The sequence below is a fragment of the Passer domesticus genome, chromosome 4 (genome assembly GCF_036417665.1).
Source record: "Passer domesticus isolate bPasDom1 chromosome 4, bPasDom1.hap1, whole genome shotgun sequence".
In the NCBI taxonomy this organism is placed as follows: domain Eukaryota; kingdom Metazoa; phylum Chordata; class Aves; order Passeriformes; family Passeridae; genus Passer; species Passer domesticus.
In genome coordinates this window covers 1172535-1186498 of record NC_087477.1, presented here as the reverse complement: position 1 = coordinate 1186498, position 13964 = coordinate 1172535, and the positions used below count along the sequence as shown (strand labels likewise).

The window sequence follows — 13964 nt, the reverse complement described above, 5'->3', positions numbered from 1 at the left end:
CCCGCCGCGCTGCCGCTGCCTGCGAGTGCTGCGCCATCTTCTCACGCCGGCGCTGCTGCCACCGCGGCAAAGAACAGCTCCTGTGCCACGCTGCCGATTCCAAGCAGCGCCATCCTGGCGCGGGACAGAAATAAAGCGGCTCGGAGAAGCCAGCACTGGCTCGTTCCTTATTTCCTTTATAATGAATCTCAGAGGCTGAGCCCGCGTTTCAGCAGCCGAAGCGTGACCCTGCCGGCCGGCGGCAGAGGTCGGGCACGGCCGCTCCTGGGCCTGCCCCGATCGCCTGCAGGGATTGGGGCACGCTAGTGCACACCTCAGCTGTCTGCAGGGCGCACGGACGCTGCTGCCAAGTGAAGTTCGTGCTCCGTCAAGCGCTGCCGGTGAATTCGCACACTTTCTGCTTGCTGCAGCTCCCGGGAAAGTCAACCCCCTCCGTTCCAGACGTGAGAGGAGTTTTCTCCTGGTTCAAGGACTACCTCCGAGATTTTCGTTTCCAAGAATCTTGGGTTTCGTGAGTATTCCGGTGGCTGGGACGGACCGGACTGGGGTACCTTAAAATTGGGTGGGGGTGACTCCCGGGGATTAGGGGAGGCACAGTGCACAACACTAAAAACTCCTATGGCTGGTGATTCTTGGGTGTTTTTGTTTGACCTGGGAGATGGATGGAAAAGAACCTAGCAAATAGTCTCAGTCTGAGTTTTCTCGTGGCCAGGACGGACCCGACCGGGGTGCAATGGGGTACAGCGAGACTGTCTGCTAGGGAGAAGGAAGTTTATAACCAAATTGTGGATTCCTTGGTGGGGGAGGGTTTTGTTTATCACAGGTGTTATAAATGATAAGCTTGACTAGGCCAATATTCAAGCAGCAATCAATTTATTTATTAATGAATATGGTAAAGTATGAGCAATACAGCGCTGAGTAGAGTGGGGGAAATTTTCCCTCCAACTGCACACTGATAGTTGGGGCTTACAGGTATTTAGAGGGGTACTCATAAGCTTTCTCAGCAGTTTCTATTCTCAATTTTTACATCACAATTCCAGCTATCAGTAGCAAGGGATTTTTATTTTAGTTTTTTCAGGGAGAATGGGAAATTAAAAATACTTTTTCTTCCTTAGATGCTAATGTATCTTTTACTAGTTTTTCTAGGCTGTAGGATAATGATAAGTGCAGAACAATGTTCTTTTATGAAGCCTTATCTCCTTGTAACATTTCAGTTAAATGCCAGTTGATGTTTGGCTTCTCCTTCTTCAACTTTTTGGCTAAATGTTTCCTAAACCTCCAGTGGCTGTCTCAGCACCACACTGCCTGTATATCTGTAAAACCAGCTCATAAAGAGGAGGAGCATCCCAAAAGAGATTGTTTGGCTCGTTTTAGTTTGTTTATGTTTGGAATACGGAAAGTTCAGTTGTGTAATTCACAGTGATTCAAAAATGAATGAGGGAAATATCATTTGCATTTTCCCCATGTGTATGTCCAGTAGCAAGCAGCCTCTGCAAAAAACACAATACTGCTTTTATTCATCCATAATGTATCAAAACAAAATTGGTTAAAAGGCGAGATGTGAACAATTTAATGTTGGCAATGTGCTATTGGTACCTAGTTTGGGTTTTACTTTTTGGTAATTTAAATCCTGATCCTTCACATTCCTACTGGAGACCTTTAAGTTCTAGGCATGGATTAAATGCTTCTGAAAACCAAAATTTTGATGAAATGTTCACAGCCAGTGAATTGGGTTTTGTAATTGTATTTTCAAAACATGAATATAGAAATAAGCCTGCAAACACCAGCAAAATTAAAAACTACTTGGTTTGGCCAATGAAGCACAAGCAACCAAATGTGTTCAAACTTGTAGAGAATTCTTTGTTTTCATTTTCACAAGTTTCACTTGATTTCATGGAGGATCAAAGTGAACTAACAAAAAATAACTGCTCCCACAATAAACAGGAACAAAAGAAGAACAAATCCTTCCTCAACATAAAACACAGCTCCCCCTCCTCTGTCTATTGACTCTGACACACCTCAATATTTTGTTCCAACCAGTGCACAAAACGCCTTCTGAGTATGTTTATTGTACTTATATAGAGTGTCTGTGTGTGAAATTATATTTATACAAACACGTATTATTAGTTGTAAGTGTAGGCATGAGAATGTAGATAAATCTAATAATTTAGCATTACTAGCAACCTGACTGGGTGTTAGTTTCAGTAGTAGGCAGCTTAATAGCTGAGAGTGTTGAGAGGTAACATTTTTCACTTTTTTTCCCTGTTATTATTTTGCCCTGATTTACTGGGCAGGTTGTAAGAGTGGTGAAGTAGGTCATGGGGATTTATTGTTTGAAAATAGAAGTTCAAGGGTCAGAGATTGGATTGAGGCATGGATTGAACCCAAAACATCCTGAAAGGTGATGATTTAGAATTCTGTCCCAGTCTTGATTCCTTCTGTCTGAAACTCAGGAGACAAGTCTGCCTGACCTCTGGCAGCTTCAGTCTCACACATATTCCTCATAACTGTGTTTGTAATGGACCAAAAACTCCTGCGTGGCAAGGGAAAGCTTCCAAAATCCCAGAACAGACAAAACTGTTACTGCAGTGTATCCCATAGGATTTTCCACAGGGTCTTCCTGTATTCACAAGCAACCATCTGATGATGTTTTGGAAAAAACCAGACTGGAAAGTCTCCTTTGTGAAGAGAGGAAGGTGTGAATATCAGCAGGGCAATGGGGTGGGAGGAGACTGGAACAGCTGCACTGGCCTTTCCTTTTCCTCTCAGCACTTTGCTGGAGGAGGATCACAGTGCCTCAGAAACTCAGATAATAATGAGGACACTGTGGAAAAACCCAGACTTGTAGAAGGTTGAGAAGGAGGTGAACAGCAGCTTTGGAGAATAGCTGTGTGACAGTGAACACTTAATGCAGTTCTAAGAAATAGTATCTGGCATGCACTGTTTGGGACTTGAAAATTGGGAGAAAATTTGAGATTTTCGTATAAAAATTGGTTGGGTGGGGTTGTTTGGTTGGTTTTTTTTTGGGTTTTTTTGTTTGTTTGTTCGGGTTTTTTTGGGGGGGTTTGGTTTTTTTTTTGTTTTGTTTTGTTGTTGTTGTTGTTGTTGTTTAATAAGGAAGCTTAAAAAGGAAAAATAAAAATCATTGAGCAAATAATTTTCCTGGGCCCATCTGGAGCATAAGTGGGAGAGGGAGCAGTGAGGTGGGTAAGATGGAGATTAGTATGGTGGATTTGGCATTTTTCTGAAGCAAAACAGATTCTTAAATGTCAAGAGTCAGGAGTATTAAGTGTTTAGGAAGCTGTTGAAGAAGAGAGTGGTGAGAGCTATATGAAGAGTGTGTGGTGAATTGCATGAAAAGATGAGTTTTAAAGAGCACATCTTCTGGGAGGCTGTTACAATTAAAATGGAGGACGAGGTGTCGGCTGAGATGTGTACTCTCCTTTTTTTCTTTGTGTAACACATTATTGCTGATTCCTGTGGAACGGTACAAGGTGTGAGAAAATAATTATTTTATTTTTTTTTCAGTCTATATGTGATCACAATTCAATTCCTAAGGACATTTGTATAGTATGATACACCTTAGGAAGTTACAATGTAGAAGAATTCAGATTTATACTGGCTTCAAGATACTCACAGCATCTGGTATGAGTGAGGATGTAGATTTCAAATGTTGTCCCTCCCTTGATGTCTCCAGTCACATTGGTCACATTCTTGCTGAATTTTGTATCACTTTTCTAAGCTTCAGTGCTATACAACATTGGCACTGCTTTTCTGTCTGGCTCCATCTGTCCTTTCACTCCATCTGAGATATTTAACTTCAGTGTTCAGAGGATTTGGCTTCTCAGCCCCTGCCAGCTTTTCCCCAGGAGCCATAGGTGCTTTGCTCTTCCCTGCTGCTTTTCATGCTCCACAGAAAGGCACAGTTTTTGAGCCAGCCTTTGGCTTAATAGCCAAAACATCCTTCTGTGAAGCATGAAAGACAAGAGAGAGCAGCGGGGCAGCCCCAAGAGACAGATGGAAAAGAAGCTGACTTGGTGAAATCAGCAGCCAGGCTGTGCCCCACCTCACACAAACAAACCTGGCCACAAAGAGCAGCTCAGGACAGCTCTCAGGCTTGAAATCCTGCTGCTGAGCTTGGAGGGAAGAGCAGCTGGAGCTCCCTGGGAAGCCACTTTGGGCCAATGTCCCTCCCAGCTGTGCCCCACAAGGGCATTCACAGGGGCTGACTCACGCCCCTTGTCTGTGGAGGTGCCACCCTGCTCCACACCAAACCATCTGACTCACACGGGACAAGTCTAGCAGAGTGACAAAACCTCTCATGTCTTTACTGTTCTTAGTACCAGACAGTAGTTACAAGATTTTCCAAGTCTGTGTAGATGATATAACTATACTTAATTGGGGCCTCTTTGTGATCACATGTCAATTGGATAAGCTCAAAACCCACCAAAGTACAAAGCAAAAGGTCATCTTACTGTTGCTTGTTCTGTGTGCTTTGGTTAGCAGTCAGATCAGAACTTTGGCTACTGGAATGGCCATTTTGAAACACAAATCTCTATTCAAATCAATAAATTATAACAAGAGTACACTCCAGTTTCTCATATTCAAGTATTTTTACAACTCTTAAGTTGCCTTTGTCCACAGTAATGGGTTTTTATTGCTTATACAATTCAAAGTGTGTGTCACCTTGGTCCAGAAAATGCTATGGACTCCTCAGTAAAAAAAATTGAATTATTAAGAAGCAGAAGCTCCTTCTTTCTCTTCCTTCTCTTCCTTTCTTTCTTTTTCTGTTTCTTTCTATCCTAACCAAACTGAAACCACTGGCCAGAGGAAAACAAATTTTAAAAAAGGAACAGTAACAGAAATGGTTGATGTAGAAGGCCTTTATTTCCCTTTCATGCATGAAAAGCATGATAAATACCACAAGCATTTGTTTTGCAGCACACTCATTTGTTGTCTTCATGGACTCTCATTCTATTCCTTTGGTTGTATCTTTCAGAACACCTTGAGACTAATTATTATAAGTAAATATTACAATATGTGAATTTCTTCTGTAATAGAGGGTTTCTCTAAGTTTTCACATTGCAGCACAATAAATGCATTTTAAAAATGCCATGGAGGAATGAGGTCAGCTGTCAATATATTATGAAGTGAGTGAGAGTGGAGAAAAAAACCCCCATATTCTTGGCTACCACAACAACAGAGTTGTTTTGACAGGCTCAGCAGGCTCAGAGTGTGGCTCTGCAGAACGCCTGGGTGCACAGGGTGCTTTGCCCACAAAAGCTGAGGGAGAGGCTGGGGAAACACGAGGCAGAGTGCTGAATGGATATGTCAGAGCCAGACTCTACAGGTGTGGATGTTTATGGGTGTTCATGCAAAAGAAAAGGGATTCCTGGAATGGCAAACATGCTGGAAGCACTGTGTGTTAACTCCTGGCTGGCTCAGTGCTGGGCCCTGAAGGGTGCTGGAAAGGATTCCAGACTTGGAGACCTTTGATCTGTCTCAGTCCAAGGTGACTGACTTGTACCAGCTCCCTACAGAGAGCAAAAGGCTGAAAGCCTGGCTTGTGTGTTCAGCAGCAGATGGAGGCTATAAATGTCTTCTCTGTCACTAGGAAGGAGTGTTCCTCTGCTTTGTCCAAATGCAACTGATAGAAGAGTTCTCATGGTTCTCTGTCACTGGACAGAACTGCAAACTTTTGTTTCAGCATGTACATGCAGACTGATATTTATTTTATTTTATTTTATTTTATTTTATTTTATTTTATTTTATTTTATTTTATTTTATTTTATTTTATTTTATTTTATTTTATTTTATTTTATTTTATTTTATTTTATTTTATTTTATTTTCAATAGCAGCATTCAGGACTGGCTTTATGATTTCTGACTGAGGACCCTAAGTAAGTTTCCAGAATTGGAAGTGTTCAAACCACATCTCCTCTAGCCCATGCACAGAGGGAGGGGAATCGAGTGTGTCCTGTCCACAGTGCAATTTTAACTAGAAATCCTTTTTTCCATGGGTAGTATGGACTCCCAGAGCAGGTATTCAAAGCTCATGCTTGCTGGGGTTAACCTGAACATTTGCACTGGAAGGAATAAAGCTACTGCCAAGTGGTTTGTGGAAAGCCCACCAGAACATGGTGAGATTGTTCTGCTGTCCTTGTGCTGAAGACCTTTGTGTTCCAGGCACAGGAATTGTAATTTCAGCTAACTGGAAACACAAGACAGTGGCTCGTGGCATGTGGCATGTGGTGGCTGTTTAGCAATGCAGCCTGCTGTAAGCACTTCAGGTCTCTCTTCCAGACTCTGCACTCTTGTGGTACCAAATCCTGCCCAAGGAAAGTGCAGCAGCACTCAAACTGCAGTGTGGGGGTGTCTGGTGCTGCCTGTGCTCCAGAATTTCAGCTGTGCTCTCAGTGCTTGATAGGAGACAGAAACCCTGGGGGCTCAGAGACACTCAGCTTGTCCCTCAGGTGATGTGGAACAGAATATTCCTAGGAATAAGGTCAAGCTGAAGAGGAAACATTTCTGTCAGCTCTTTCCATGCCCCAAAGAAGCCACATATCCCCATTCTTCCACACTGCAAGCAAGGAGAAAAGAGGCCAAAACATGTAAGATCATCAAACTGGTTTAGCTGCAGAATGAGAAGGAGATAGATAAGACACGTTATCATTTCTATTTTAAAAAGTTGGAAGAGTTTGCAAAGTTAGAGTATGAGGTGACACCTGGAAAAAGAAATCCTGATCCCTTCTGTTTTTCCCACACCACTTAGGTGACTGGAAGTGGTCAGCACCACTGAGTTTGTCATATTCCATAGAGCAATAGTTGGAAATTTTGTTTAAATCTGAAGCTAGCTCAGAATGTTTAATTTGAGCAAGTGTGTTTTGTGGTCAGTTATAGTATTTTAGTGCTTTTTACATAAACAGCTTCCTCAGTTTTAAAATGAACTTGCCCAGATACCAAAAACGTTGTCTTCTCCTGTGATATGTGAGGATGCAGTTCTTGTTCTAAACTTCAGTTCCTGCCAGCAATGCTTTTACAGCCAGCTGACATGGCACACATCTGCCCTTCTATAGCATTTATCCTTAAAAAACCCTCCAAGAAATCTCTGGAGGAATTTATTACTGAATGATAATGGTTTCTTAAGAGAGGGAGTGGAGGTATAATCAGAAGTGGAAACACTTGAAGCAAGATCTCTAGAATCTACTGTTTCCTACTGTAATCTCACTTAGGAAAGCATCTGAAGTGTGTGCTTGAATCTTAGTAACTACACAAGCAATAAACACATTTCCTAAGAAAGAAGGACTGGCCCATGTACTGAAAATGTGGTGAATATTTTGAAGAACCATGTTCTGTATTAGATCAGTGACAGAAATTATGGTAATATGACAACTCTGCTTTACAGACTCTTTCTTTCCCTGTCAGTCTATGACTTTCATTATATTATCTTTTTGTCTTTCACCTGTTTCTTCACATTGCATGGGTTACTCCTAGGACATAGAAGAATCTTACTAGGCATGGAGAAAAGCCTTGTCACAAAGAAAAAGGTGCTGTTCTTTTAAAACATTGGTCTGGAAAAAGATGATATAGACTAATGGAATTTTTTTCTTAGCTCTCAATTGTCTTATTTATGCACACATCATTTATATATATATTGTTTGTTGGCTCCTTAAGTTACAGTAATTTCTTTAAGACATTGCTTAAGATGGATGTAGAGTGAAATGTATATAAAATAGTTTTCCAAAGTGGATAACAAAATGTCCAAATATTGTTTCAAATAAGCAGTAAAATATCTAAAGCCATGCCATAAATGCTGCATTAAAAGTGAGCTTTCTTCAAACCTTTTGGCATAAAACCATCACAACATCCTGCCAGGAAAAAAAAAAAAAAAGGAATAATTAAACCTGATTTGGAGCATCATAGGAGAGAGAGCTGGGAGCTGGGTAGAAATTCTCTGTCCAACCAATTTCCTGTAACTCCACAATACAATTATGTGTGACAAAAAGGATTATTCCCTGGACCAGGTGTATTTGGTAGCGTATGGTGAGGTCTGAATACCTGCCATAAAATTGCTTCTTTTGGCCAGTTTCTGTTGCAGTAAATATTCCCAAATCTGGAATATCCAGAACATTGAAGGTGCCTTCCAATTTCCCCAGTGGCTGGTGATGCTGTCTAGCACACTAGCCTTGCTGAAAGGTGTTTGCTTGGTTTTAACAAGGAGATTCTCCAGGAGCTTTGGTGAGAAAGATACTGGTTGTTTTCTTTTCTTCTGGTTTATTCTTTCTCCTGTAGATAAGAAACAAACAGTGTTTTTGTGTGTCTTCAGATAAGTTGATGGGGCAGAGTGGGCATTTTAGGGCCACACACACATCCTAGAGATTTGTAAACAAGAACATGTGTGACAACTGTATGATAGAATGACATCTTTCTTTTCACATGGTCTGCTTTCCCTTCCTGTGTGAACTGCAGTCTTCACTGAATTTGCTTTTTTGCTTTGTTCTGAATGTCACCACGTACCACGAGCACTCCTTGGGTGTCACCCTACGGGGCTCATGCAATTAAGCTGTAATTGAGCAGCTGCACATCCATGGGAGGCTGTAGGGATACTCTGAAAATGTATCAGAACAAGCCAATGGACAGTTGTTTCCCTTGACTGGAAATTGCTATGCATTGATTTGAGCAATAATCCATGCCATGACACATATCAAGGACATTGGAGCTGTTGCCAGTCATTAAAAAGCTCCAGATTCCTGTAGGATTATTTTATATATCATATGAGAATACAGAGAAGTAATATTACATCACTTTTTGTTAAAATTTCCCATGAAAATCAGACCATTGTTCTTCTTTGGCTGGGCTTTTTTAAAGGATGACTAGTTTTGTAAAAAATAAATAGTATTTTTCCCACATATAAAACTAATTTCAGTGGAAAGTTTTCTATTATCAATACACTTGAATGGTGTTACACTAGATTTGCTTGGATTTAAATGAAATCAGAAACCTTCCAAAACACAACTCATTGGCTTAGCTCTCAGAGCTTGCTTTAAAGGTGTTGACATTGGCCTATAGGAAGGTAAAGAATTATGGTTAAATTAATGATGTAGTGATAAATTTTTATTTCCCCTTCAGTATTTTTAATAATCTGAAAACATTTAATGGCTATTTTGTGAGCTACCCATTAGTGATGTGAAATAAACTAGTCCTAATTCAAATTTACAGAAATAAGCACAGTTATTTCAACAAATAAACAGGAAATAAGTTTGTACTCTTAGCAGCAAATCCAGCCTTGTGAAGCAGAATGTTTCTCCAGGACAATTCCAGGTGGCCATAATCAGTGGCAAATTTGTTTTGGTGTTTGAGAAACCAACATCTCAGTAATTCAAGTATTTGTCAAGTACAGCTCAATAGAGAAACTCAACATAGAGATAAAAAGTACAGCACTTGCATTAGGTATTTTTTTTTGGTCTGAGAATAGTTTATTCATTGCTGAAGGTTTCCATTTCTAAATTTAGCAAGTTAGGTAGAAAACCCAACAATAATAGTACAGTAAAAATGGAGAATTTTTATTCAGGGGAAATTGCATTTGCATGTAACGAAAAACAACACCTCACCAAAAAATCTGGATGGTTTAGGATGAATTGGGTAAAATCAACTAGCAATGGAAACATGAATTTTCTGCAGGAGGAAAAAAAAGTAGTTTTATTTTGATAAATATTTAGATAAAATGAAGGCAATCTGAATTTCACTTCTTCCAGCTACCCCAGGCTTTCATTGCAGAGCCTGTCAGCTGAAGGGAATGGTGTTTTCCTAGGACCAGAATATTTTCTCTGCAAGTGTGTCTTCAGAGATGCAGGAGCTATCTGAGGCTCCACTTCCATGGCTGTGTCATTTAACCACGAGAACAGACTCTTACCAGGGAGAATTGCCAAGGCTTGCTCCTTCATTGCTGCAGGCACCTGCAGAAATGGTAGTGCAGGGCATGGAATGCTCTGATCCCTGCAATACAGAGCCACGCTCACAAGAAAATAGCTCCAGTGAACAAGGACAAGTGGAAGGAAGGGCTTGACAATCCTGACCTACCAATCTCAGAAAGAATCAATCTGATTTTGAACTCCAGCGTGCAAAACTGGCACAAATATCAGCTCACATCTTTAAAAAGTCTTCATAACATGCAAATCCCAATTAGTCCTCACTGAGGAAAAGGCAGTGCTAAAATAGATTTGCCTACATTTTTAATTATTATTATTAAATTTACAGAACTTATGCTGACCAGCATATATTTCCTGTGAAGTGTGCAGATGATCTACATGCACACACTGAGGGAGGATTTTCCCCAAGGAATTATATAAAGTTTTATTGTCTGAAAACAGATGTAGTTATCTCTTACACTACTGAGTAGTTTCAAAGGAGCAAGCAACACAGATTGGGTGACTTTTTAGCCCCTTAGCCCAGGCACAGGAAAGGGACACCTCTCTGAAGTCATGGATCATGCCAGCACATAATTTCACTTGCTTGAAAGCCTGAAGCCAAGGTCAAGATACACCAGTGTTATTCAAACCTTACTAACAACAACGTTGGAAACACTTTGCCAGGACTCTGCTTCAAAATATTTCCAGCATATTTCTGCCTAGAACATCTTCCTCTGTCCCATTTATCTGTTTAACACACTCTGCTCATTTCTTTCCCATCAGACCCTGAGAAGCCTTTCCCATTCCTGTTGTATCAGTACCTGGACATCACCTTCTATGCAACTCAAAGATTTTAATAATAATAGTATATAGTATAGTATAATATAATATAATATAATATAATATAATATAATATAATATAATATAATATAATTATTATATTGTAATAATATGCATTTTTAAATAGTAATAGTGTGTCCTTTTCTGCAGGCCTACCTTCTCCTGCCTTTGGTGCCTAGTTAGCAAAACATTATCTGTTATCAGCCCATCTTCTTGTTGTAATTAAGCTTGCAGGGAGGTTTTATTCCTCTGCCTGTGATGATCTTTGGTGCCCTAAATTTAATTTCTTTTCATAATCCCTACAGTAGCAAGCAGCACAGAGAAGTTTAACTAATAAAGTGTTGGAACCTTGGAAGCAACAAGAACTTGGCAGGAACACCCATGGGATAAGATAAATTATCGTGTTTAAAAACAAACAAGCAGGCACTATAAGCCTCAGTAGGGCTGTGAGCAGTGCTGGCTTTCCATTGAAGAGCCTTGCTGGCTTTTAGAAGAGGGATGAGGGGTGGAAAGGCAGCAGTAAAAGCCATGTGGTGGCTTCTGTCTGTTCTCTTCCTTCCTTCTCAGCAATCCAAGTCACCAGGTGCTGCAGAGCACCCTGCAGCAGCCCCTCCTGCAGGGACAGGCACAGGCAGCAGAAAGCTGCTTTTCCTTGGATTCAGGCTCAGAATTCTTTGTGCGGGAGCCCTGAACTAGCCTGTAGAACCAAGTGGTCAGGGAAGAGACACTAGAAATCCATCCCAGTTTCTGATGTCAAGCTTGATTCTTTCATCTGCAAAGCAGGATGGAATATCATTTCAAAATATGCAAAGCTGTTGCTTTGGAATGATGTCTTCACATCTGCCTTTGGATGGGGAACTTAGTAAATAAATCTGAAGGCAGAACTGAAAAATGGGTGTCCCTAACCACTCTCAGCTTTGCCACTGTACTTCAGCAGTGCAAAACACTTAGAAAATATCACTTATAGATATGGTTTTTTGCACTTAGAAATATGGCTTATACAACGTGAATTTTGTCCTGGTGTTCAGGGTCACAACACTGAATTTTACTTAAATATTTCAGTTACTCTTGTATCCCTCTTCTTTTACCCAAAGGCATTCACTGAGCCAAGGTGGTGTCACATTTTTAGCATTGCCCTTTAGAAGCTGAATGAACTTTAAAAGCAGCTTTTTATTTTCTCACTGAAACTAAATAGGCTACATCCTGAAATTTTAGACCACTTAAAATTGGCTCATAGATAAACCTTTTATTTATTACTTACATATTAGTTATTTATATTGTATTGTAAACTGTGTGAGTATGACTGTAGTAAAAAACTGCATTCCTATCATAGAATTATTTCTCAAGCTCAGGAACAGACTCACAGCAGAAGAAAGCCTTAGGGTCTATCAGGTAACACAACCAAATGTAAAAGCAAACATCAGCTTCTCTAGAAGTGAGGGGCACGACTGCCTTTGAGAGAAAGATCATCCTACACTCACAGCGAGATGTTCTCTTTCTTTTTGGTAATTGACAGTAAAAAGAAGTGCTGGAGTACCTGGTGGCATGAAATAAGGGGCTGACATTGGGAGGAGGGAACAGTGGTTGTTTACTGGGGCTAGAAACACTCGTACGAGGTGCAAACCTCATCTAGCAGCAGGAATACTTGCTACATGAACAAGATTTACTGACAGACTCCATCTGTGCCTTCCCACCAAACAAGGTCACTCAGTCAGATCCTAGGAAGCCTGATGAGCAAAGTTGCCAAGTCTCTGCAGTGATAATGGAGGCTTGCTCTGACTTACGCCTCAGGCACTTGCAATATTTTTAGTACTGGAAAATAAAATAGGGTAGAGGAAAAAAGGTCATAATTTTTATCAAACCAGTCCCCCTTGAGAAATATCAGTGTGCATGCCTGTGCATGAACATACCTGGGTATTTTTTCTTTCTTTTCCTGGTGATTTGCAGTTTACTTTACTCTTGAGGCACTCCTTCATCTTGGGATTCATCTTGGCCATTCATCTCACATCTGCACCTTGGTTGTGGAAACATCACTGTGGTGGTACCATGCCCCTTCCTCACAAAAGGCTGTATCAACAGCATGTGTGGTGGCTCCAGAGCTGAGGGAGAGGCTTTAACTATGGATTTTTGATGTTCATCAATTTTCTGCCTGGAGTTTCTGTGATACAGTCTGGTCAACTTACAGGAAATATTGTGGTAAGGGACGAAAATAAATTTAGAGCATTGCACACGCCCAGAAAAAAAGTCTCTGCTAAGAACTTTTAGTATTCACAGCTGATTTGTTCCTGTAGACAAGCTGATAGTTAAACCAAAACAACTGAACCGCAAGTACCCTGAATCCCTTGTTTGATCTAGGATCTATTCATGTTTATCTGCTTTTGATAGGAATATCTGGTCCAGTGTATGTTTCCAGTGTATGTTTATGCACTGCCTGCAAAAAATTAGCCCCTTATTTGACTTCTTAGTGAGTAAAAGAATTCTTGTCTAAATCTGTGAGATGGCATTAAGGAGACCAAAACCATCATGTAAAACAGTGGAATAAGACGAGAAATTTAGATGGACAGTCAGTGAAGTTTCTCAGTGCCATCCTTTAGTGCGGGATGGAATGTTTCTGGAATGAAATAGTGCTTCTTGTGGTGAGAGATGTGTTGCAATGTGCGCTGTCAGAGTCTTAGTATGGAGAAGATGTGGAGCAGATCTTTTGGAAATGGCTCTACCCTGCAGAATCCATTCTGTGTCACCTTCTGACAGGATTCTGTTCTGCCCCTGAGTCAGTGTAAACTAACTCAGGTCCTAAGATCTCACATACAGAAAACTTCTTCACAGGATGGGGAGTCACATTTTCTCTTGTGTGCCTTCACACTCAATGTATACAACAGGACATTGCCAAATTGCACGCCTGGTGATCAGAATAGAGCATTAATTTAAAAGTTCTAGGGGATAAGCATCCAGGAAAATGCACATGCACAAGTGAATATTTCCATATTCTGGAGGAGATGTCTCTACAATTGCCAAAGGACACTGCATAGTGACACTGGCACTCAGTTGCCTTGTAAAATACAATTGTAAGAGATGTCTTTCTGCAGTGATATAATATCACTGACTGTGGTAGAAGTAGATCTACAAGTGGAAAAGACATGAAAATTTTAATTCTGAGTTGAAGAATACACCAAGATTATGAATTAAATTTTTATTTATTGCTTAACTTATAAAGAT

At 40.5% G+C, this 13964-nt stretch overlaps 1 long non-coding RNA gene across 1 annotated transcript in view; it reads left to right on the top strand.

The window, feature by feature from the left end:
* The first annotated feature begins 287 nt into the window (after positions 1 to 287).
* LOC135298351 (uncharacterized) overlaps positions 288 to 13964 on the top strand; it is a 28998-nt gene continuing 15321 nt past the window's right edge. The window contains exon 1 of the long non-coding RNA XR_010360340.1: positions 288 to 511. This is a non-coding gene — a long non-coding RNA (uncharacterized LOC135298351). The remainder of the gene's footprint in view (positions 512 to 13964) is intronic.